This window comes from Eutrigla gurnardus (assembly GCF_963514095.1).
Source record: "Eutrigla gurnardus genome assembly, chromosome: 4".
In the NCBI taxonomy this organism is placed as follows: domain Eukaryota; kingdom Metazoa; phylum Chordata; class Actinopteri; order Perciformes; family Triglidae; genus Eutrigla; species Eutrigla gurnardus.
In genome coordinates, this window is record NC_139918.1 from 3,792,048 (window position 1) to 3,810,767 (window position 18,720).

The following is an 18,720-nucleotide window of genomic DNA, read 5'->3' on the forward strand; positions in this document are numbered from 1 at the left end:
CACGACCGCACGTGACAGACGGATGCCTTTCGGTGTTCATCGCTTGTGTCTCGACTTGCGCCAGGAGAGGCGGGCCGCGCCAAGGGCAGCGTCCACGACACTGCCCTGTGACCGCAGGCACTCCACGACCGCATATGAGCGAGGGCCCGTCACGATACTGCTCGCAGTTTTAATTCATATTATTATATTAAAATTATTAACAACTTGTCCCTCTTTGTAAACCCCATTTATTCCCATGAACCAGTCTGCCATTCAGTACTCACATTAAGCTGGTCTGCTCTCCCTGCCTTCCCCAGAAGGTGCCTTCATCAGCTCTTGTTAACCATTTCCTTTCCATATTCTGTTACAAACCGTCTGCCCATCCTGGGTGAGGGATCCCTCCTCTGTTGCTCAACCTGAGGTTTCACCCATTTTTTCCCCGTTAAAAGGGTTTTCTCAGGAGTTTTCCCTCAGTGGATGTGAGGGTCTAAGGGCAGAGGATGTTATGTTATGAAAGCCCTTTGAGACAAACTGCTTGTAAAAGTGGGCTGTACAAATAAAACTGCCTTGACTTACCTTATTGAAAACATATTTTTCTGTGTACTGGAATTAACCCAAGCTGCCATTTATTAATCTCCAGAAATGTCTCAAGACATTATCAAACTCATAAGACTCAACTTCAACAGAAAGTACTTTTTTTAAAGTACAGACTTCTAGACTGCACACAACCTTGTGCATCATAAAGGCGAGTCCACATCGGAAGAACTGCCCGACTCGCGTCGGTAAATGAAGTCGGGCTACTTAATATGGCCGATTCGAATGGGCGGTTCACACCTACGGAATTACAGCCGACGCCATACGTTCCGCGCTTGCACGAGATGTAATGTCTCCAAAACAACAGGCGGCGCTAATCTGTATTGTGGGCCAAAAAACACGAAAACCGGAAGTAGCCGGAGATGTGTGTCGACGCCTTCTTCGATTCCACCGTTTATCTGGTATGTTTACCATCGTCACTTCCGGGCTTCACTGATTCGCTAGTCAAGCTGCTAGCCTCCACCAATCAGAATGGTAAAAGAATGGCCGACTCGAATGGCGGATTATACATTTGAATCGGCTGAAATGAACGCCGACGTGGGCCGATTCGAGCGACCACACCAAGTAGACTCATGTCACGGACGCCGAATCTCTCAAAGACGCCGATTTTCGGTCTGGTGTGGACTCGCCTTAAAACTTGCTGCAGTTAATAAAACAGCTGTATTCTGAAGAACGGCTGCAGTAAAATACATATTTACATTCTTAAAACTTGCTGCAGTTTATAAAAAAAGCTGCAGTGTAAAGAACGGCTGCAGTGAAATACACATTCACATTATCAAATGTATACTTGCTTAGAACTTACTCGTCCTCTTTCGGGAGGTGATTGTGTTGTACACCTGTTTTTTTTTTATCTGTCCATGTACGGTTTCTTAGTGCCCGTTCAGCATCCAACGCTTTCATGCACTCCTCTTTCCCAGGAACTCTTTGGAGGGTGATGTAATTTTCCAGCTGCCTCCATACAGCTTCTTTCTCCTTTTTACTCCAAGGCCTGCGACAGGAGCCTTTTGGGAGCTCTATAACAGAAATCACAGATGGCATCCACATTATTTATCAAATGGAAAATGGTCCGCATTTATATAGCGCTTTTATCCAAAGCGCTTTACAGTGTTGACTGACATTCACCCATTCATACACACATTTACACACCGACGGCAGAGTCAACCTTGAGGGCGACAGCCAGCTCGTCAGGAGCAATGAGGGTAAGGCGTCTTGCTCAGGGACACCAGACACTCAGCTAAGAGGAGGATCAAAACCAGGATCAAACCAGCAATCTTGCGGTTACCAGCCAACCCGCTCTACCTCCTGAGCTAATGCCCCCAGACCTACATACTCTGGAGTAGTGAAATAAGTGGCAACATACAAAACTAAAACCCTCTTCATTCACTTCTGCTACCCTGGTTGACATAAAAAGGTGACAGTAGCCAAAAGGTGACCAGTTTAAAAGTAAATTATTGCGCATAAGCGTGGCAAGCTGAAGCACAGCATAGGAATCCTTTAGCATGGCTGCAGCCGGTTTGGCGTCAGGCTCTGTCTCAGTTATTGTTGAATGATCTGCTTTGCCAGACATTACAGGGAATGAAGCATAGAGACAGCGCCCACAGGTGGGTGCTGGGGAGGAGGTGGGTTTGCAAAAACTCATGGGCAGCATGAGCAACAGCGAGTTGAAAGCAGAGTAGCAGCAGAGAAAGCAGCAGCAGCATAGCCAGGGACGAGCAAGTAAACTGGGGGGTTTACACAACCCGCCCTACTTGGATGAGGAGAGCATGATCAGGATGGGCGCAGCTTGAGTTGTCTGCCTGAACTATCTCCGCAGGCTTCATTATCTCATGATCTGTCATGTGATGTTTTATGAGACATCTGTGTTACAGAAATGTCTGTCATGCGTTAATATACAGTTAGGTCTATCATGCGTTAAATATACAGTTAAACAATAAAACCAATGACCAAAGACTTTTTTTTTAGCTCAATTCAGTGAAGTTAACAACTGAAAAGTGACTGTACTTCATCACTGATGTGAAAATCGAGTACTGCTAAGTGAGACATGCAAATGATGTTGCATTAATGCCAGCAGTTTGATGAAATAGCCAGAAACGTAAAGTATAGCCACATGGTTATAAATAGCATAGAATAACAAGCAGTCAAAAAATGTCTATTTTATATATAGCTGGTCAAAAGAGAGCAAATATCTGCCCTAATTAATGTGGAACAGTTTTTCTTTTCTGGAGAGAATGTGACATGATCACCACCTGGTCATAAATACATGAGGATCTCTGTGGTAAAGATGTCAGCCATAACCACATGCTGCTATTCAATTAAAGAGGAACTATGCAAGTCAGGTCGCTTTTCTGCTGTTATGCTAACCCTCGTCCTGGCCATGTGCATTTGTTTTCAACCAAGCCGGTGAGAAATGAATCCATGGAGCGGTGGATAACGTTATTTATCATCTACCATGTTACCATGTGTATATTTGCGTAGTCTTATCTGTCATAAACAAGAGATTACCGGTTACGGGGCGCGTTACGTTTGTGTGGCGGTGCCGCAGAGACGATAGCTGGGACAGGAGGGAGAGTTGGAGGCTCTGATCTTACAAGGTTGGTTTTCAGCTAAGAGACACTAGGTGGAAGGCAGAGAGCCTCCATTCTCCCTGGAACAAGTTACAATTCATTTATTTAACTATCACAATTACTCTGGAGCTTTTTAATTATGGTAAAAGGTAGCAAAGTTAAGCTACAAATCCTGCATAGTTCCTATTTAAATTACTCACTACTTGAGTCGTCGTTTTTGTTTATCCTTTTGTACTTTGAATTCATCTAGTAATTTTGTCTACTACAACTTCTACTTGAGTTATTTCGCTTAGTAACAGTAATTTTACAAATACCCTCTTTTTTAAAGCAACACTAAATTGTTTTTAGTGCCTTAAAATAATGTTTCCAAAATAGTTTCAGTGGTTCATCACCTCAAAACCGGGTGAACGGCACTATGGAACTTCGCCTCGTCGGGTAGTGGTTTTGTAGATCTAAAGAGACTACAAATTTGACCTGCTTTACGGCAAACGTTAAAAAGCCGGTAGGTGGAGGCTCTGCGTGGAGATCAGTGGGAGAACACCCGGCAGGTGCGTGGAAGATACCTTGCAGCTAGGTAGTTTTTAAATTTGGCGTCATGGCAGAGCCTGCAAAGAAAAGGAGGAGTATAATGTCCGATGAGGCGAAGAAAAGAAAACGGGAGCATGACAAAGAGCTCGAACGAGAGTGAATATCGGACCGGCTCACACTCATTGGCGAGAGCTGAAGGAGGCTACAAAATGCAAGACAGATGGTGACTTGGCTTTGTTGCTGCTGGACTTGTAAATAATACCGGTAATCAATAATTTTCCAACAGTGTGCATCTGTGTACAATACATTGTCGATTATTTTATTGGCTCATGTTAGCTAAGGCGTTAGCTATTGTGCTAATATATATGTAACTATTGCTATGGCTCATGTTAGCTGATCGTAGCTAAGGCGTTAAATTCAATTCAATGTTATTTATAGTGTCAAATCGCAACAGTAGTCATCTCAGGACACTTAACACATTGAGCAGGACTAGAATACGCTAAAAATTTCAAGAGTCAACACAATTTCAAAGTCCCAACATCACCCAGGGGCAAGTGTTACAGCGACAGTGGCGAGAAAAAACTGCCTTAATAGGCTTTCAGGCAGAAATCTGGTGCAGCCCAGGCCCTTGGGTTCCAACTGCATTTGGTGTTGGTAGTATGGTAGTAGTAGCATTAACAGTAGTGGTGGTATTAACAGAAGCAATAGTATCAACAGTAGTAGTCCATGGCAGCAGGCACAGCCACACCGAGATGGATCCATCCCAACCACGTCGCCGTAGACCAAAAAGCAGGAGTAGATGAGCAGTCACACAGCGGGCAGGTGGAGCTACAATGTCGTGTTTCCAGCATCAGGCCAGTTAGCAGTCTGCATCAGTCAGGACCTCAGTGGACTCTGCTGGACCAGAAAGCATAGCCAGACTCCCGGGTCAAGTTAGTGACAGTAGAAATGCTGATTTTAGTCAATTACTAATTAAAAATACTGGCGGTAAGAGTCAAACAAGACCACAACATCAGTGCAGTCCAGATCAGGTTCCACCACGGTCCAGGGAGACCTGAGAGCACAGGGACTCCGGGGGAACATACACAGAGAGAGCGCAAGAGAGAGAGAGAGAGAGGCTCAGTGTGTCACTATAATCCCCCAGCAGTCTAGGCCTAGCTATAAGCGGTGTCAAAGAGAACGGTTTTAAGCCTACTCTTAAATGTGGGAACAGTGTCTGCCTCACGAACCAGAACCGGAAGACGGTTCCACTGAAGAGGAGCTTGATGGCTGAAAGCTCTGGCCCCTTTTGGAGACTTTAGGAACTACAAGTAACCCTTTATTCTGAGAGCGTAGTGCTCTAGGAGGACAGTAGGGTTTAATGAGCTCTTTAAGATATGATGGTGCCTGTCCATTAAGAGCCTTGTAAGTGAGGTGAAGGATTTTAAATTCTATTCTGGATTTTACTGGGAGCCAGTGCAGAGAAGCTAATACAGGAGAAATGTGATCCCTTCTTCTGGTTTTAGTCAGAACACGCGCTGCAGCATTCTGGACCAGCTGGAGAGATTTAAGAGATTTATTAGAGCAGCCTGATAATAAAGAATTATAATAGTCCAGCCTTGAGGTAACAAATGCATGGACGAGTTTTTCTGCATCTTTTTGAGACAGCATTGGCCTAATTTTAGAAATGTTACGCAGGTGAAAGTAGGCTGTCCTCGTGGTTTGTTTAATATGCGAGTCAAAGGACAGGTCCTGATCAAAGATAACTCCAAGGTTTCTTACAGTAGCATTTGTGGCGATGGCAATCCCATCAATAGTCGCTATATCTTTAGACAGCGAGCTTCGGAGGAGTTTAGGCCCAAGTACAATAACTTCCGTTTTATCGGATTTTAACATCAGGAAATTGCAGGTCATCCAGGATTTTATGTCATCAACACATGCCTGGAGTTTAACTAGCTGATTGGTTTCTTCAGGCTTCGATAGATATAACTGAGTATCATCAGCATAACAATGGAAGTTTATAGAGTGTCCTCTAATAATGTTGCTTAAAGGAAGCATATATAAGTTGAAAATAATTGGTCCGAGCACAGATCCTTGAGGAACACCGTATTTAACTTCAGTGTGCCTGGAGGATTTTTCATGCACAAATTGAGATCGATTGGATAAATAGGACTTAAACCAGCTTAATGCGGTTCCTTTGATGCCAATTCATTTTTCCAGTCTACATATTAGAATCTCATGGTTAATGGTGTCAAATGCAGCACTAAGATCTAGCAGAACAAGTACAGAAACCAGTCCTTTGTCAGAAGAAATAAGAAGGTAATTTGTGATTTTCAACAGAGCTGTCTCTGTACTATGATGTACTCTAAATCCTGACTGGAAGTCCTCAAGTAGACTGTTATTGTTGAGAAAGTCACACAGCTGATTGGCGACTACTTTCTTAAGGATCTTAGAGAGAAAAGGAAGATTTGATATTGGTCTGTAGTTTGATAAAACCCCTGGATCTAGAGTAGGCTTCTTAAGAAGAGGTTTAATTACAGCTACTTTAAATGACTGTGGCACATAGCCTGTTAATAAAGACACATTGATCATATCTAATAGCGACGCGCTAACTAAGGGTTAGACTTCTTTCAGTAGCCTGGTTGGTATCGGGTCTAGGAGACAGGTTGAAGGTTTAGAAGAAGAGATCATTGACGTTAGTTGGTTTAGGTGTATTGGAGAAAAGCAGTCTAAATATATATCAGGTCTTAATGCTAGTTCTAAAACTCCTGAGTTTGAGGGTAACCCGGTTCCAATTGAAGGCAAGATGCAAGTAATTTTGTCGTGGATTGCTAGAATTTTATCATTAAAAAAGTTCATAAAGTCGTTACTACTAAGATCTCTAGGAATGCTTGGCTCAGTAGAGCTGTGACTCTTTGTCAGCCTGGCTACAGTACTGAAAAGAAATCTAGGGTTGTTTTTATTTTCCTCTATTAAAGATGAGTAGTAGGCTGCTCTGGCATTACGGAGAGCCTTCTTATACGTTTTAAGACAGTCCTGCCAAACTAGGCGGGATTCTTCCAGTTTGGTGGAGCGCCAGATGGTTTCAAGTTTACGCAATTTTTGTTTTAATTTACGAGTTTGGGAGTTATACCAGGGAGCTAACTTCCTATGCTTTATAGTTTTCTGTTTTAGCGGAGCAACAGAGTCGAGATTCGTTCGCAGTAGGCTTCCAGATTCATCTATAAGAGAATCGATCTGGGAGGGACTAAGATTAACATAAAAGTCCTCCGTTTCATTAAGACATGGAAGTGAACTCAAGACTGGCGGAATTACTTCCTTAAACTTAGCTACTGCTCTATCCGATAGACACCATGAGTAGTAGCTTTTTCCTAGAGGAGTGAAGTCCAGCAGCAATAAGTCAAAGGTTATCAAGTAATGGTCAGATAAAGAAGAATTTTGAGGAAAGATTATTAAGTTTTCGATTTCAACGCCATAAGATAAGACGAGGTCGAGAGTGTGGCTATGACAGTGAGTTGGTTTCTGTACACTCTGACTGAAGCCAATAGAATCTATTAAGGAAGTAAATGCTACACTAAGACTGTCATTTACAACGTCCACATGGACATTAAAATCCCCCACAATAATTACTTTATCTGATTTAAGGACTAAACTTGATAGCAACTCAGAGAATTCAGATAGGAATTCAGAGCATGGACCAGGAGCAGGATACACAATAACAAACAGAATTGGCTGCATTATTTCCAGTTTGGGTGCGAAAGGCTGAGAATCAGACTCTCAAATGAGTTATAATTTAGTTTTGGTTTCGGATTGATTGACAGGCTTGAATCAAAAATGGCTGCAACTCCTCCTCCACGTCTGCTGCCTCGAGATATATGAGTATTAATATGGCTGGGAGGACTAGCTTCGTTTAAGCAAACAAAGTCTTCATCACGCAGCCAGGTTTCAGTCAGGCAGAATAAATCAATATGATTATCTGATATTAAATCATTGACTAGTACTGCTTTAGATGAGAGAGATTTCATGTTCACATTTAATTCTCTTATTTTGTTTTACTACATCGGAAGTGCTAATTTTTATTAAGTTTTCATGTGAAATCTCTCTTCTGTTTGACCTGATTAATTTGGTTGGTCGGGGGACAGACACCGTTCTTATGTGGTTTTGGTTTTGGGTGGGTGACTGCTCTAAAGGAGGCGCAGAGAAGTGTGTAAGACTGCAACTCTGCTTCCTGGTCTCAACACTGGTTTGTCATGTTTTAGGACTATCAATGAGATCAGCGATGTTTCTAGATAGGAGAGCAGCTCCATCCAAAGTGGGGTGGATGCCATCTCTCCTGATCAGACCAGGTTTTCCCCAGAAAGGCTGCCAATTATTAACAAAGCCCACATCGTTATCTGGACACCACCTCGAAAGCCAGCGGTTAAAGATGACATGCGGCTATACATGTCATCACTAGTAAAGTTTGGCAGGGGACCAGAGTAAACTACGGAGTCCGACATCGTTTTTGCATATTCACACACCGAGCCAACGTTAATTTTAGTGACCTCCGATTGGCGTAATCGGGTGTCATTAACGCCGACGTGAATAACAATCTTACTGTATTTACGTTTATCCTTAGCCAGCAGTTTCAACTGAGCTTCGATGTTGCCCGCTCTGGCCCCTGGGACACATTTGGTAACCCTTTATTTTACAGTCCGCTAATTACCTGGTATTTACTAAGAAACTAGATGGTAACAAAATATAGTTACTAGGAAAGTTCCAAAATGACTTTACAGTAATTACTTAGTTGTTACCTAGTAAGTACAAGAAAACATACTAGGAAAGTAGATGGTAATACAATCTATGTACTAAGAAAGTACCCGTACGGAAAGCATCGTAAGTACTATGTTATTACTTAGTAAGTGTATGAAAACCTACCAGGAAACTAGATGGAAATACAATCTTAGTACAGAGAAAGTACCCATACGGAAAGCATAGTAAGTACTACATTATTACTTAGTAAGTACATAAAAAACTACCAGGAAACTAGATGGGAAATACAATCTACGTACTGAGAAAGTACCCATACGGAACATATGTAAGTACTAAGTTATAACCTAGTAAATACTAGGAAAAATAGATGGTATTACAACATACTGTATGTATTAACAAAGTACCAGAAGGAAAGATTAAAGTACAGTTATTACCAAGTAAGAAAATAGAAACGTACTAGGAAATTAGATGGTAATACAATATACATATTAAGAAAGTACCATGTAAAGGATAGTAAATACTAAGTTATTACCTAGTAAGTACCTACACTAAATTGGTGAGTTCCAGCTACTTATGTTTAAATAGCATTTACTGCCAATCTGAAAGTATTCCGTTCTGGCTTGATGATGTGTCATGGGTGCTTAATGAACTGTCAAAGTGCCACGTTCTTTCCTGGTACTAAAATACCACTTTTTGTGTACTTAACATGTACTAGGACTGTAAAATAAAGCCATGCATATTTCCCTATAAATACAGATTACTTTCTTACCAAGTATACAATGTCTACTTTAAAAGTGTTGGATTTGGTAAACTCAAAAGTGCCACGTTCTTTTCCGGTACTAAAATACCACTTTTTGTGTACTTAACATGTATTAGGACTGTAAAATAAAGCCATGCATATTTCCCTATAAATACAGAGTACTTTCTTACCAAGTATACAATGTCTACTTTAAAAGTGTTGGATTTGGTAAACTCAAAAGTGCCACGTTCTTTCCTGGTACTAAAATACCACTTTTTGCGTACTTAACATGTATTAGGACTGTAAAATAAAGCCATGCTTATTTCCCTATAAATACAGAGTACTTTCTTACCAAGTATACAAAGGAAGCTATGGTAAAAAATTAAGTACTAAGTTATTACCCCGCTTGTACATGAGACTTACTAATAAACACCACAATAAGTACATGGATATACCATAGAAATGGCAACCTAAACATGGTTGGATTTATTTAACCATCAAACATATGAACAATTTCTTCATATCACCCCTTGTAAAAACTCAGACATTATTTTTATTTAACTGAATACCAAATAAACTGACATTCAAGCTTCACTGGCCGGAATTACTTATATTGTCAATAAAGGGGGAAGAGAATGTTGTGTTTCTTGATGTTTCTTGAACCTTTTTTTTGTGAAAATCAATTTTGTGCGACACCTTATAGCATGCCCGTATATCTTTGAACAGGCGTCCTATAATGCCATCCTTGTGATCCCTTGCTAGCAAGTGGTTCCACTCGATGAAACGTAAATTAATTTTCAAAGCTTTTGGAGTCAAATTCCCCCTGAATCAATATATGTCTTCCTTGTAGTTTCTCCATGCCCGTTCGATGTGCTGTGTGTGTGCACCAGTCTGTGGATGTACAAAGTGCCGCTTGTGGTTGACCTGGTAGTGGATGTAGCCTTCCTGGGATAACCTTTGATAGGCACGCCAAGAGTCACTGATGATTTCACTCCCCGGTCGCACATGCCTTCTTATAATAGGCAGTAGCTCTCTGCTTGACCTCTGTCTGATTAGTCACAGCAGTGGTCTTCTTCGCTGCCCTTTGACCTCCAGTATACCAAAAAACGAGATCTCGCGAGATTAAAGTCGACGATATTTCTCGTCGCGTTAAAAATCTGTCTCGCGAGATTTGTGAGCTATACATAGCTGAGGTTTTACAGACAGCTGTTACTGACTGGGAGCTTAAAAAACCCAACCACGGCATCGCTTGTTACCGACAATGCAGTAATATGGACGTGGCCGTCGCTCGTTTACTCGGGCGGGTGAGACGTGTGACTGCTTTTTTTCATCGTAGTTCAGCGGCTACCGTGGTGAAAATGTCCAAGCAGAAACGGCTACAATTACCATCACACAAGTTAATGACGGGCACGTTGGATATGCTGGCTCGTTACCTTGAGCAGCAAGCTGCCATAACAGCATCACCAGCCCAGAGAAAAGACAAAACTCCCGAAGCATTGATACACTTGACAGCTGCGATGTCAGAGATGCTGAAGATGCTGTAGTTGCAGCATGTTGTTCGTGACATACTTGGTCAGGCTCCGTTTGCACTATTTGCACTCTGTTTATTGTTGTTTATTGAGGATCCCCATTAGCCGACGAACAAACGCCAGGCTAGTCTTCCTGGGGTCCTCTGTATTGACAAAGTAGAACTTTGATTTGGTTTTGCACATATTTACACTTGGGGAAAAATAAATATTTAATTTAATTTATTTTATTTTAACTTTTATAAATTTTAGTTTCAGTTTAAATTTATGAAAGAAGAAGTTTATTAAAAGATCATGCTTACATCATGCATGTAAAGAGTTATAATAAAATATTTCAAAATGCATGTGCAACTCTGTTAAATTAAAGTCTGTTAGTCCAGTCATATATTTTGTCATTGTAGTTTTCTTAAAATCTCGTTCTCGTGAACCCAATATCGTGTCTCGTCTCGTCTCGTGATTGGAGTGTATCGTCACACCCCTAGAAATAAGGCATCAGCCTTTGAAATATAGCATATTATCACCTTTAGTGTAATTTCTCTTGCATATGATATGTATTCAAGTTTTAATGTTTCTTGGGTGAGTGTGGAAAGGTTTAACAACAATGACGAGACCTGTAGATTACATTGGTAATCATTTAATACAAATATTTTTGAAAAATGTGCATTCTCAAATCATTTACTTGGTCATTTCAACTTTCAACTTCAACTTTACTTTATTTATAGAGCACTTTTCATACAAAAACATGTAACAAAAAGTGCTTTACACACATTAAAAAGAAAAAAAGAAAAAACAATTACAAATAAAGCCCCTCCCTCCCACCCTCCATACAAACACACACACCTGCACACTCTCACTTCTGACAATAGGGAGACATGGCATGACACTGATGATTGAGGAAACGCTATCTTTGGGGCCATCCACACTGGGAGGAGTCGCAGGCTGTGCCACAGGGGCACCAGTGCCCAGGCCCCCCGACACCGACAGACAACAGTCAGCCGAGCCGAAGGGACCCAGGGACAGCACCCCCAGCAGCAGCCCAGACACAGCTCCCAGTGTGGAAGACCCCCCTGAGAAAACACTGGAGTTAAAGCTAAAAAGTAAAACACATGAAAAAATAAGTGACCAGCTTAATAAAAGATAATAAAGATAATAACATAAAACAATACCAATGATAAGTAAAACAACTAAAATTATTTAAGATCAATATCATCTAAAAACAAGATAAAAGCAAAAATATAAAATAAGATAAAATCACATAAGAACGTTAAGAAGAATTTAAAATACTAGTTAAAAGCCTGATTAAAAAGGTGTGTCTTTAACCTTCCTTTAAAAATATCAACTGTCTCTGCGGTCCTGAGGCTCTCTGGCAGGCTGTTCCACAGGTGGGGGCATTTCTTTTGATATGTAGGTATATGTCAAATTAAAAGGAAGAGATGGTTGCTTGCTATCAAAATGATGGCTATTCTAGGCATTAACTTGAAAAGGTGAGAAGGCTGATATTATATCATAATAGAGTACTCTGCCAAGCCATTGTATGGTTGTGTGAGTGTTAGTGTGTATTTCTTATATGTGTATGCAATAAAGGAAAAGAAAATACTAACCTGTGCATACATTTTAACCATGATGGCAAGGTGAGATGAGATCTGTAGAAAATGGAGCCTTTTCTGATAGAACATGCAATGGTGTGATAAGACCGTCTGCATCTCCTGAAATAAATGACATGAACAAATAATGAACTTGATATTCTAAAGTCATGTAACTGGTGCTAGGCACAACTATTAGGTATGAAGCTACCACATACCATCTATATCCATCCTTCATGGTATCGGCCCTTGTAAGCTTCATTTTATGGTTGCACTCAGGGCATCTCCTTTTTGAAGCCAGCAACCTCATTCTTTGAAGCCAGCTTATTAATTTTTTTCCTCCTCGCTCTGTTTTCTGTATTACAGTTTTTAGCCTCATGGCTAAAACTGAAAGGGTTAAAATGGTAACTAAGTTAATAAAACATGTTTGTGCCAGAGAACAAAGCAGACACTTAGGGCCCTAGTTTCGTGGCGCAGCGCAGGGCGGCGCAGGGTGGCGGAGCCGGCGCAATGCAAGTTTCGACCCGCGCAGCCTTGCGCACCGTCAGTTTGGCAGTTTGGTGGATCGCCTGCGCCAAGATGGGTGTGGCGGCGCAGCAGGGGGAGGCGTCGCAGATTCAGCTTGGCATAGCGGAAGTTTCGTGGCAAAAAGCCTCGCCGAGACTGCGCTGAAAGCTCGCCAGCTCCAACCTGGTCTACTTTCGGCGCAAGGCGCAAGGCGTAAATAAAGTCCATTCATTCAATGCGAATCACAGCTGGCGGAGTGGAAGTTTGGCTGCCGGCGCGCAGTGCGCACACGTCACCGAGACCTCACAGGCAGGTTTCCACAGTTCCAGGCACATTTAAATGCAATAAATAATCACAACAAACACTATTTAATGCAACTGATTGAATCAACACGTGAATTTACATCTATATAGATTGTCCCGTCACATCTGACGTCAGATCAAAGGTGGATGGCACGCGTAACGGAAACTCAGCCTCTCGGACCAAAACATCTCCCTCTCTCTCTCCTGTTTTTTATAATATCGGCATTGTTTTTATTATGATACGCGCGCACAGCGCGTGGTGGGAGCAGCGGCGCTGCTTCTGTCATCGGGTTGTCAAGTGACGGATCTTGCACTGAACCTCCCCTAACACATTCAAGGTGAGGAGAGGAGCTCATTTGATTGGTCAAGATCTGAATCGGCTGTATTAATCCCAGTCCACGCCTCGTCTCCTCCTCGTCTCCCACTCACGCCTCCTTCTCCTCCCTCTTTCCCACTTGCGCCGGTGGGCGAGACGGGAGGTGTTCCTGCGCGAGCCTGCGCGGTGCACGAAACTTGCAAAGTCTACGAAACTAGGGCCCTTAGACTACGTCCACACTACACAGTATACACAATTATTAGGCAGATGAGTATTTTGACCACCATCCTTTTTATGCATGCTGTCCTACTCCAAGCTGTATAGGCTTGAAAGCCTACTACCAACTAAGTATATCAGGTGATGTGCATCTGTGTAATGAGAAGGGGTGTGGTCTAATGACATCAACACCCTATATCAGGTGTGCATAATTATTAGGCAACTTCCTTTCCTCTGGCAAAATGGGTCAGAAGAGAGATTTGACGGACTCTGAAAAGTCTAAAATTGTGAGATGTCTTGCAGAGGGATGCAGCAGTCTTGAAATTAGCAAGCTTTTGAGGCGTGATCACAGAACAATCAAGCGTTTCATGGCAAATAGCCAACAGGGTCGCAAGAAACGGTTGAAAGAAAAAGGCGCAAAGTAACTGCCCGTGAATTGAGGAAAATCAAGCGTGAAGCTGCCAAGATGCCACTTGCCACCAGTTTTGCCATATTTCAGAGTTGCAACGTTACTGGAGTGTCAAAAAGCACAAGGTGTGCAATACTCAGGGACATGGCCAAGGTAAGGACTGCTGAAAAACGACCACCATTGAACAAGAAACACAAGATAAAACGTCAAGACTGGGCCAAGAAATATCTTAAGACTGATTTTTCTAAGGTTTTATGGTCTGATGAAATGAGAGTGAGTCTTGATGGGCCAGATGGATGGGCCCGTGGCTGGATCAGTAAAGGGCAGAGAGCTCCACTCCGATTCAGACGCCAGCAAGGTGGAGGTGGGGTACTGGTATGGGCTGGTATCATCAAAGATGAGCTTGTGGGACCTTTTCGGGTTGAGGATGGAGTCAAACTCAACTCCCAGTCCTACTGCCAGTTTCTGGAAGACACCTTCTTCAAGCAGTGGTACAGGAAGAAATCGGCATCTTTCAAGAAGACCATGATTTTCATGCAGGACAATGCTCCATCACATGCATCCAAATACACCACAGCGTGGCTGGCCAGTAAAGGTCTAAAAGAAGAAAAATTAATGATATGGCCCCCTTGTTCACCTGATCTGAACCCCATAGAGAACCTGTGGTCCCTCATAAAACGTGAGATTTACAGGGAGGGAAAACAGTACACCTCTCTGAACAGTGTCTGGGAGGCTATGGTTGCTGCTGCGCGCAATGTTGATCGTGAACAGATCAAGAAACTGACAGAATCAATGGATGGAAGGCTTTTGAGTGTCCTCGTAAAGAAAGGTGGCTATATTGGTCACTGAATTGTTTTTGTTTTGTTTTTGAATGTCAGAAATGTTTATTTGTATATTTTGAGTTGTTATATTGGTTTACCTGGTGAAAATAAATAAGTGAGATGGGTATATATTTGGTTTTTATTCAGTTGCCTAATAATTCTGCACAGTAAAAGTTACCTGCACACACACTAAGCCTCCTAAGATAGCCAAAACTAAAAAAGCCCCACTCCAACTTCCAGAAATATTCAGCTTTGATATTATGAGTCTTTTGGGTTGATTGAGAACATAGTTGTTGTTCAATAATAAAATTAATCCTCAAAAATACAACTTTCCTAATAATTCTGCACCCCCTGTAATATGTTTTCATTTTAAAACAACAGAGGATGAACAGCAATGGTGAAAAATAAGGATAATAATAATAATAATAATAATAATGATTGCCTGAGAATGCAGCTTTGCAGTTACTCCTCCTGACTGCGTATTAGTGATGCACGGTTCAGTCGCACACACCCAGCCCGTTATGAGATGCGCAAATCAATCACCCAAATCACCCGAACCAACTCTTAATTGTTAGTACTCTTACACGGACAGGGACGGACTGAGCGGGCGCCAGAGTGAGTGTGTGTGTGTGTGTGTGTGTGTGTGTGTGTGTGTGCGCCACTGCAATTATAGGGCCCAGGTTTAAGAATACCAAAGTTATCCTTGAAGAAATAGAGAACACACGGCCGTAATGATGGAACTACATCCGCTGTTACACACCTGTTACATTGAGATACAAAACGATACTTACGTGCTGATCACAATTCCACAGGAAAAGTGCAGCCTAGAATGCCTGCAGTTTTGTTGATAGACTGGTGGTAACCATAAAATACTTGGTTGCCTCTTCTCTTTCGCCACTGCCAAAATGCGCCTTTTCTGAATTTACGTCATCACTTGGACGTTTGTGAGCGCCGAGTCCGACCAGAGCTTTGTAAAGAAAGACAAAAGACAGTTGCGTCAACGAAAGTTCAAAATGCTGAACGGAGAAGACGCTCTCTTTTTACACTGCTCTGGCTCCGCCAACTTTGACCTTCGATGCCTATCTTTGTGAAAGTTAGCCAACACCAAGAATAATCTGGAAACTCTAACTGTAAGTTGAAATACCGTGATAATGGCGGAATTGTATTATTATAGTGGAGCAAGTTATAGTAGTTTGCGTTACTTTAGTTTGACAACAAGTTATCTCAAACTCAAAGTTAATGTACATTACCTGACTACCTTACGTTTGCTATGCTAAAGTTAGATGTGGGCTAGGTATACTTAGCACTAGCTAACGTTACTAACGTTTGTTTCTAGTTAAATAGCTATTCTAAGTGTTAAGCGTATTTAATAGGAATTTGTCAATACCATACACAGTTCGGCAATGTGCTTCTAACAACTGTTATAATTCTATTAACGGTTATAATTGTTATTATTTTAAAAGTTGTCTTGGCCTTGTACTGCAATTTGCTAACCAAGCCATTCTAAAGAAGCCATTCTTATCAACCAACAATCAAACGATCTGTTATTATCTAATTATTTTTTGGCAATATTGTGTACCTCTTATATTTCAGAAACTATGCCAAGAACCAGATCAAGAAAGACAGTTATTGCACCTGACATTGTGGAGGGTAAGTTATTTAAATTCTATATTATGCTTTTTGTAAAAAAAAAATTAAAGGGGCCCTATTATGCTATTTTTCCACAAGTTAATATAAGTTATTGATGTCTCCAAACCTGGTCTTTGAATTCCTCAACTGGAAAAAACAATCGGAACATGTATTTCGGAGTGGATCACACTCCTCATTTTCAGCTTTTTTACCCCACTTTTTCAAACGGGTGATTCTGTCGGGGTGTAGCCTTATGCTAATGAGATGACCCCCGACCCCGCACCTACTGAGGAAGTGGTTGTGTCTCTCCGCCCCGTGCTGTCCGTGTCCAGCTTGTTGCCATGGTTATGGTTCTACGCTACAAACTAACAGCGGTGCAGCCGTACCGCTTCGAACCGGACTCCGACCCAGAACCAGGACCAGCTCCTGTAGAAGTTCCGACGCCGCGGATGCAGCAGGACGAACCTGGATGGTTAGTTAACATGTCTGTGTAACGTTTTGGACGGTAACTCGATGTGTGTTAGCGTAGCTAGCGCTAGCCACAATGACGCTAATGCTGCGTTCTTCGCTCTATAAGTATTAAGTAACGTATCTGTGAGCTATTTCGGCAACAATTAATATCGTTAGTAATGCCGTGTTGTTGACAGTTCACAGTTGCATGTTTTCCAAATGGGGACGTAACATTATATTTAAATGGATGAAAACCCGATGAAAACAGCGTCCTGTATGCGGGCAGTTTGTTTACATCACATTAACGGGATTAAAAACTTGATCCTACACACATAAAGATATACAAGAAACGGGATTTGGTCAGTATCATGTCGTCCTCCAGAATTATGTGCTGAATTGTGAATTATAGGCTATGTGCTGTGTTTTATAAACGTGATTTGCTCCATCTCAACATTACGTGCCAAACTTACTGTTACAAAATTCAAACATGAGGTTTACACCTCAGCTTGTCAGCAAAGTCCGTCAGGTTACCATATTAACAAGATTTGTTGTTGAAATGCTCAAAGTCTGTACTATATTCATGTAGTGGGAATTGTGCAAAAGACTTCAGACACCGAACACGTCTGCTGACACCACAGGTAATGTTACTTTGTTACACCAAGTTGTCTGTTGAGATTATTATTCATATAACATGACGATGATCATGATTCACACGAGGTAAGAAGACGGATGCAGCAGCTGGAGGAGGAAGAGGCTTGCATGGTGGGACATCCTGGTCGTCTGTCTGAATCTTCTCTCTCCAAAACGCATGAAATATATATACAGCTGGTTATGGTGCTTTACACGTAAGAGGAATACAGCAGTCAGTTGTTTGTTTATCAATTGCGTTTTATAAAAAATAAATCCCTCTATGCAACATATTATGCAGTCTTCCTGACCATTACTTCAGTACGGAAGCCCTAAACGGCCATGCATACATACATTTTATTTCATCCGTTTTCTCGTGATAACAAGATCATTTTCCTCCGTTTTCTCGTGATAACGAGATAATTTTCCTCCGTTTTCCCGTGATAACGAGATAACAAATGAAACGTGATAGGCGAGATTTCAAATTCGGTAAAGTTGGAAAGATATTCACAGATTCGAACTGACCATAAAGAGACCCTTGATGTGTGTAGTGATTTTGGAGTCTCTGTAGGCCTACTGTATAACAGTGGAGTTATTGATTGTCTTGCAATTTGCAGACGGTGCCTGCGCACTCGCCCGGCTGCCGGTTGCGCATGGAGATCAATGTTCTCCGTTCAGCTCGCAGGACGGCTTATTTATGTAAAAAATCGGGGTTTTGGTGCTTGTAGCTCGTAGTCTATGATATTACAGTGAGACAGAGGCATCATTTGTGTTTGAAAAACATTTCACTTCTGATTTATTGATCCCGGAAGTTCGACTCTGTGAATATCTTTCCAACTTTACCGAACTTCAAAATGATCTCGTTATCACTGGAAAACGGGTGAAAAATTATCTCGTTATCACGGGAAAACGGAGTAAAATTATCTCGTTATCACGAGAAAACGGAGGGAAATTATCTCGTTATCACGGGAAAACGGAGGGAAATTTTCTCGTTATCACGAGAAAACGGAGGAATTATCTCGTTATCACGAGAAAACGGAGTAAAATTATCTCGTTATCACGAGAAAACGGAGGAAATAAAATATATGTATGCATGACCGTTTAGGGCTTCCGTACTTCAGTAATATTAACCATGACACATTTTACAATTACTGTAAAGACTTTATTGTCAAATTAATCAGCAGTTGAAGTTCACAGTT

At 41.6% G+C, this 18,720-nt stretch overlaps 2 long non-coding RNA genes across 2 annotated transcripts in view; one reads left to right on the plus strand and one right to left on the minus strand.

The window, feature by feature from the left end:
- Positions 1-18,720, plus strand: part of LOC311012815 — a 347,190-nt gene that overhangs the window by 281,556 nt on the left and 46,914 nt on the right. The gene's annotated exons all lie outside the window — the stretch shown is intronic.
- Positions 12,263-15,741, minus strand: LOC311012814. The gene is made up of 3 exons (XR_014597079.1): positions 15,607-15,741; positions 12,463-12,631; positions 12,263-12,367 (listed from the first exon to the last, which is right to left on the minus strand). It is a non-coding gene; the product is annotated as an uncharacterized lncRNA (long non-coding RNA).